Here is an 8,088-nt window from a genome sequence, read left to right on the forward strand (position 1 = left end):
TGGTTGCCAAGCAGTTCTTTTTTATAGAAGTTTTCAGATGTTTTTTTGGCTAGATCAAAAGAATCAAAAGGATTTTTCATAAAAATTAATCCAAGTTATGAGGATTGTTTCAACAGTAGTGGGATTGTGTCAGTATGCTGGTTGCTGTAACCCTCGAGTGCTGTAACGCACTCTCTCTCTCTGATACACTATCTGAAGACTAATTTTTATCCAAGTAATATTCACATTTTTTTTTTCACTGATTGGACATGATTTAGAAAGGCACACACATGATCTATATGAGGCTACAACAAGACAGGATGTAAAAATAAGAGCAGGAGTCTGTGTACTTACTGAGTACATGTACTGTGATTTATAACTGCTAAAAATCAGCCATAATTTGTATCAGACATGTGAAGTGTTACCAAAAAAATGTCTTTTTAGTAGATATTACAGTCATTTAAATACATATAAAATGAGTTTTCTCTGAAATACTGAAATGAAAAGTCACAAATCTGTCACAGCCAGATTTAAAACTATTTCTTGCTGTCAGACACTTTTACTGGCCCTCAGAGCTGTGACAGTCAGAACAACACTTTGTACTCCAATAAAGATTTGGACTGTTTTTCATGTGAGATTAATCTGCAAGAAAATTATCTCATAAATGGCCGGAATGTTTGAAAGCTTTGAAACAAAACAGCATTATAAAGTTAAAGACATCACCGTCTTCATGGAAGAGATTTTGATATGTTGCAGCAGGAAAAACACAGGTGTAGAGACTTATATTGATAAAGGCTGAATTCCATTTAGTCCAGGGGTCTTATTTATATACATTGCATATGCACAAATCGAGGCCTGAAAAACGCGTACGCCACTTCACACGCAAACGTTATGATCTATAAAAACAGACTTGATGGGAGAAACTTTGACCCATGCTTATGAACATTTTGGAGACGGGAAATTGGTGATGCAGATGGTGAGGTGGACGCCTGGTTGCAGAATTGTCGAGTATCTTTTAGTGTATGCCATTTTTGGCTTTTTTCCGTACGTACATTTTTAATATGACTCCTACACACTGCTTTGTAAATGAGACCCTGGTCAGTGGTGGAATTTTCTTCAGTACCCAGGTGCTTTTTACAAAGGAACAAAGACAATCTGGCAGAGTCATGAGGAGCTCGTGGGTTTATACACACAGGGATGACTAAGAGGATAATCAGGGGCAGGTGAGGAAGTGGAAGCAGGTGTGGTTGCTGAAACGTGGGAAAACACAGGAAACTGCAATGACACAAGAGGTTGGTACTTCAAAATAAAACAGGAAATATCAAAACAAAATCCAGAATGTTACAGGCATGATACACAACCGGTCGCTGTTATTCTGTAACTGTGCGTGGCGGTGTCAAGGGGAAACGCAGCTGGACAACATTGCAAGTTAAGAGGGCGAAGGTCAAAGGACAGGTAAGGGGTGGAAAATGGGTCCAACAATCACTGACTTTCACCCAGGAGGCTGGTGTTCACTTCTTGTGTGAAACCCTGTTCTTTTTTTCCTAAACCCAACCACGTGTGTTTGTTGCTGAAGGAAAAAAAACGTCAAATTTGTGACGTTGTACTGAAGTAACGTGTTTATTTTGACAGAGACTGTATGCACACTGTTCATTTCCTGTGGTAACTAAAGTGTATTTTGAAAGAACACAATGCAGACGATGAGACGATAACACAGCTCATCACAACAATGACCTTGTAAGATACACTTCCACTTATCTTTGTTGAAGGTAAAAGCTTCAGGAAGTTAATGAAATATGTTGAGCCTGAATACACCATGCCGAGACCTTTTTTTAGACAAGTCCATTTGTCTTAATTTCAATTTTTTTTAGTCGACAGGCAAATTAGTCGCCAGAAACATCCCTACACAGAACTTTAAAAAAAAATAAAATGTATCAACAACATCATATTTCGAGTTATTTCTTAGTAAGCTAGCTAACATAAGCTAGCAAGCCAGCTCTCTGTGTCCATCACATCAGGCACTACCCACATTCAGTACGGGTATCGTCTCCTCAGGCACCGGCTTTCGTGTGTGAGTGCATCGTAACTCTGATTGACTTCAAATCTGTCACACATGTGCAGCTCAATGTGCTCCACAAAAAAAGCCAGTTGAATAAATAGACTTTTTAAAATTTTGACTTAGTTATTACACAAAATTTGCTTCACGGCCTGGTCGGACTGAGAGACGCATTTCTACAATAAATGAGCAAGATCGTTAAAAAAAAACATGGCCGCCGTCAACAACCTCTATCTGTGTTTAACTGAAGATGACACCTGCAGAAGAAGCTTGAGAAGGTTAAGTGAAAGAGTCCTGCCAAAAATGACTTCATGAATGACGGACTAAATGAGACCAAAAACATCCACTCAGAAATTCTGAGGAGTTGTTAAATTATTAAAGCCAGCTCTGAGATCATAAATCATAATGTTCTGTGAAGCTAATAGACCTGCATGACGATTATCTTTGAATGGGAGCACAAGAGTGTTATAGATTTGCATTTTAGGCAGTTTGCCGATGCTTTTATGAGCATAAACATGACAGGTCAGCAGCAGCATAATGTTGATGTTTGAATGGATCCAAAAATGTTCATTCATTCATTCCCAAAAATAATAAAATGAAGTCAGATGTTAAATCAGCTCAAGATAACATTTGTGTGTCCATGTTCAATCGCAGTCTGTAAACTGAAAAACACACCCATATCTGCACTATCGACTCCAGTATGTGTACACACTTATACATATGAACACACACACACACACACACACACACACACACACACACACACTGTCGTCTATCACCAGGACCATCACCCGCCACCGCAGACGAACTGACGGATCGATGGCTGGACGTTAGTCACCATTTCACCAGGAAGAAGGCCCCACTTCTGCCCTGATAAGAATCGGTTACATCCTTCGAAAATAAATAAATAAACAAATAAATAACATCCAGTGTGGCTCTGATTGGATTAAAGGGAGAGGGGAAGGGCAAGACGAGCCACCATGAGGTATGGCCTAACAAATTGGAGCCAACAGTCGGGCCAGAGAGTCCATTTTGGGGCATAATTTACACAGTGAGGAGCATGAGCTGAATCTAATGTCATTTCCATCAATTTTGCATTTTGGCCCTTTTTTCCTTCCCCCGGGCTTTTAGCGGTCATTTGAATCGTCTGGCGGAGGACAGCCGGCGAGCATTACAATGTCGGAGACGTCATTTAGCACAGCAGCAGAGTGAGAGGTGGTTCTTTATGGCGTGGTGACTGGCTGCAGAACAGCAGTGTGTATCCATTGCTGCTCCCATCTTGCAAATGGCTAACAATATGCTAATAGGGTAAGAGTGCAGAATCGGCCCAGACAAGCCAACTTAATGGATGTTTTATCTGCAGGTCAAGAGTCTCATCAGCCGCAGTCTGTCCTGACAAGACGTGCCAAGTCAAATTTAGCGATAAAGCGCTTTTAACAAACAGGCCACAAAGTGCTTCAGGGAAGACAGAGGACACAGAAGAGTTTGTGGTGAAATGTGAAACCTGTTGGCAAACAATGGAAAATCGTTTTAGAGGAAATACACCTTGAAAGCAAAGTTGCCCGAGGACAAACAGAGACGACAGGACTTCCTGACAGAGCGCACACTAATTTCACTTCCTGCCCACAAACAGTTGGATTTCTGCTCAAGTACAAACGATTTTACCAAAGACTAAATCTGGTCTGACGTTCAGGCTGCTGTCAGACTGCGCCTGGTTTTTATGGGACCCAAAAATGAAAAGTACATATTTTTCCTCCTACCTGTAGTGCTGTTTATCAGTCTAGATTGTTTTGGTATGAGTTGCAGAGTGTTGGAGATATCAGCCGTAGAGATGTCCACCTTCTCTCCAATATAATGGAACTAGATGACACTCAGCTTGTGGTGCTCAAACTGCCAAAAAAATATATATTTGAAAAACTCAACATCAGTGTCTCTCTCCAGAAATCATAACGCTGTTACTCAAGATAATCCACAGGCTTTATTGTGAGCAGTTTCATGTGGGAACTATTTTCTATTTTCTACCGAACTACACCCACCAACTACATCACTGCGCAGAAGGAAGTGTGCATCTACTCAGTGGGTGTTTCTCAAAGTCAAGGAAGGGTCATTAAATGGTTGAAATATGTCATCAAATCCCACCTGAGGACTTTCTAATATTAAGGATCCTTCAAATTCTACCAAGGAGTCCTCAGAGAGAAATTCAGAGAAATTCCAAGGATGCATGTGTGTATCCCAGCAGGTATAAAGTACCTGCAATTCTTAGCTCACAATTTGCTGGAAGTGAAGGCGGGGCCTCGTCAACGAAACCTGTTACTGCGGAGCTCAGCAGGATTTAGATAGATATGTCATTTATTTGGATTAATGTCTCCAGTAGCTTTTATCATACAAGCATAAAAAGAAATGTTGACAGAAACCTCCCTTTCCAATGTGTCCACTGCCAAATAATGAGCTTTTTAAAAATGTTTTAGAGGCCGTTTACACGTACACGGTGATTTTGATAAACGGAGACATCTTCCTTCGTTTGTGCCCTTCGTTTACACACAAACGGAGATCTCTCCTCTGAAAACGAGTCTTTCTAAAAACTCCGGCCAGAGTGGAGATTTTGGAAAACTCTGGTTGCGACCTATGTTGTTATGGTGACAATGGATACATGGAAGGCTTGAGCTTCTCGTTACACTGCCACCTACAGGTTTGGCGTGCTCTTGTGCGTATATACACGGGTAAGTGTAAACGAAGATCTTTTTGAAAACAGAGACGGTGAAATGTCCGTTTATGAAAATAGCCAGCAACGTGTAAACGGCCTCTTACTGGGGACAAATATACATGTTCTAAATAACGAGGCTGATGTGTCCCCTGCGCCCCCCTCAAGACATCCAGCCACCACACTGATCATCCTTGCTTTGAGTTAATTGATGCAGGTGTATTTAACGAGGTCAGTGCAATCAGCTTCAGCTGTTGCTGCTGAGCGTATGTGAGGAGCAGACAGTTTTTGATCTCCAGCCTTTGTTTATTTTGCCTTTGTAGAACATTTTTAGTTTGTTTCATGAAAAAAGAAATAAAGGACTATAATGGAGCAGCAGGTGTGAGCTGTAAACAAATGTGTTGTAATTCTTGTTTTCTGTGGTGTAAAAAAACCCCAACATATTTCTCTTAAATCTCACAGTAGAAGCTCCTCAGTGAATTTTTCAGGTGTAACAAATGGTCACTCCAAGTACATGAAGTTAAAAATATTACCTCAGCCTTGAGCAGCTGAAAGCAACATTAACAACTCTGCTTTTAGCTCTGTTTTTGGTCTCCACCAACTCCAAAGGGGAATATCTGTGTCTTTTGCTGCTGGATGCTCCACTTCAGGTGCCTCTCAGAAAATAAGAATATCATCAAAAAGTCAATTTTTTCCCCTTAATTTAATTCAAAAAGTGAGACGTTCACATATTCTAGATTCATCAAACATAATGTGAAATATTTCAGGCCTTTTTTTCTTTTCATTTTGATGATTACGGCTCGCTGCTCATGAAAATCGTAAATCCAGTATCTAGAAATAGTAGAATATTACATAAGACCAATCGAAAAAAGAAATCATAATACAGAAATGTCAACCTTCTGAAAAGTATGTTCATTTATACACTTGATACTTGGTCTGGGCCCTGTTTCTTGCACGAATTACTGCATCAGTGTGGCGTGACATGGAGGCCATCAGCCTGTGGCACTGCTGAGGTGTTATGGACGCACAGGTTGGTTTGATATCAGCCTTGAGCTCGTCTGTCTCGTTAAGTCTTGTGTCATGAGCTTCTTCTTGACAATACACCATAGATTCTCTGTGGGGTTCGGGTCAGGCCAGTTGGCTGGCCAATCAAACACAGTAACACGATGGTCAACAAACCAGTTACGAGTAGTTTTGTCACTGTGGGCAGGTGCCAAGTCCGGCTGGAAAAGGAAATCAGCCTCTCCATAAAGCTTGTCAGCAGACAGAAGCATGAAGTGCAGGGTTGACTTTGGACGTGATAAAGCACAGTGGACCAACACCAGCAGATGAAATGACAGCCCAAATCATCACTGGACCTCAAGCAACTTGGATCAGTGCCTCTGCCCTCCTCCTCCTGACTCTGGGACGCTGATTTTTAAATGAAATGCAGAATTTACTTTCATCTGAAAAGAGGACTTTGGACCACCGAGACTACTGCAAGCAGCCAGCCCTTTCAGCAAAGACCTTCTGTGGCTTAACCTCCTTGCAGAGAGTGTCAGTGAGCGTCTTTTGGACAGCTTTTAAGTCAGCAGTTTTCCCCATGATGTGGTTGTGTGTACTGAACCAGACTCACAGATTAAAGGCTCGGGAGTGTTGCAGGTGTTTTGAGTTAATCAGCTGATTAGAGCTCAATGAGACTGAACCAAAACTGTTCAGCTGCGGGCTGTAAACCCAAAATAATTTGTTACAAGATGCTAAAACACTCAGCTGAGAACAACTGCCTGACAAATTCTCCGTGGGTTAATTACTACAAGTGACCCTTTTTATATTATACATAGTCATTTACATCAGATATGTTCTCCATCCATGTCTAAATTGAGCTCAAAGAATCTTTGATAATGTAGAGATGATTAAAATCACAGTCAGTAGGGACACTGTACGGCTGGAAACTCTGTTCAACCCTTTATGTCAAATTTGAACTATAAGCTAATGCAGAAACATCCAGGTCTCTTTGACGTAGATGAAGTTACATTTGGGCATTAATTGAATCACAAGACAATCACGTTAATCCCAAACCTATCTTGAACTTGTTTTTGACAGTAGTGAGTCGGGGGATTACATTGGCCAAGTTTTCCTTTCAGTGTCACGGCCAAGAAAATCCACTTTACATGTTCCACAGAATTATCTCTGACACACGTCTGAGTCTATACCAGAGCCCTACTGGGGTTTTGAGGCTGATACAAATATCAATATATGCTGTTATTTAACTCACAAGAGCCTAACTTTAACCTGAAGTATAAAGGACATGTCCTGCTCACTTTTTAAAGTCCTATTTTTGCCGTCAAAGTGTCCTCTGATTGTTCAGCTGCAAAAACCCAAATGAGAGAAGAATTGGAAGCAATGCTGATATCCTGATCTCAGGCATGTTTACTTGTTACTGTGTGTTAACAGCAGTTAAGCTTCATGAGCAGCAATGTACGCCTTTCTCCCTCTGGATTTTGTCCCTCAATACCAATATACACCAGCCATTTTATTAGGTACACCTTGCGAGTACCAGGTTGGACACCCTTTTTAATTCTTGGTGTCACAGATTCAACAAGGTGCTGGAAACATTCCTCAGAGATGTTGGTCCATATTGACATGATGACATCACACAGTTGCTGCAGATTTGTCTGCTGCACATCCATGATGAGAATCTCCCGTTCCAGCACATCCCAAAGGTGCTCTATTGGACTGAGATCTGGTGACTGTGGAGGCCATTGGAGTACAGTGAACTCATTGTCATGTTTGAGATGATGTGAGCTTTGTGACATGGTGCGTTATCCTGCTGGAAGTAGCCATCAGAAGATGGGTACACTGTGGTCATAAAGGGATGGACACGCTCAGCAACAATACTCAGGTAGGCTGTGGTGTTTAAACCATGCTCAGCTGGTACTAAGAAAATCTCCCCCACACCATTACACCACCAGCAGCAGCCTGAACTGTTGATACAAGGCAGGATGGATCCATGCTTCCATCTGAATGTGGTTTTTCCAATCTTCTATTGTCCAGTTTTGGTGAGAAAACCCGTGTGAATTGTAGCCAACAGTTTCCTGTTGTTAGCTGACAGGAGTGGCACCTGGTGTGGTCTTCTGCTGCTGTAGCCCATCTGCTTCAAGGTTGGACGTGTTAGCTCAAAGCACCACTGTGCCGAAGAAGCAAGACTGTGGACTCTTTGTGTTGTTAGAAATTAAATGGGGAGAGTAAGTGCTTTGCTCAAGGGCAGCTCAGTGGTAAAGGGAGAGGGTGTTTACTGACTTCACCTGCTGAAAACTATCAGGTGTGTGTTCACAGACTGTAGTGACCTTCAGTTAAACACAGGCCTCACATT

This window comes from Epinephelus fuscoguttatus, linkage group LG8 (genome assembly GCF_011397635.1).
Source record: "Epinephelus fuscoguttatus linkage group LG8, E.fuscoguttatus.final_Chr_v1".
NCBI lineage: Eukaryota > Metazoa > Chordata > Actinopteri > Perciformes > Serranidae > Epinephelus > Epinephelus fuscoguttatus.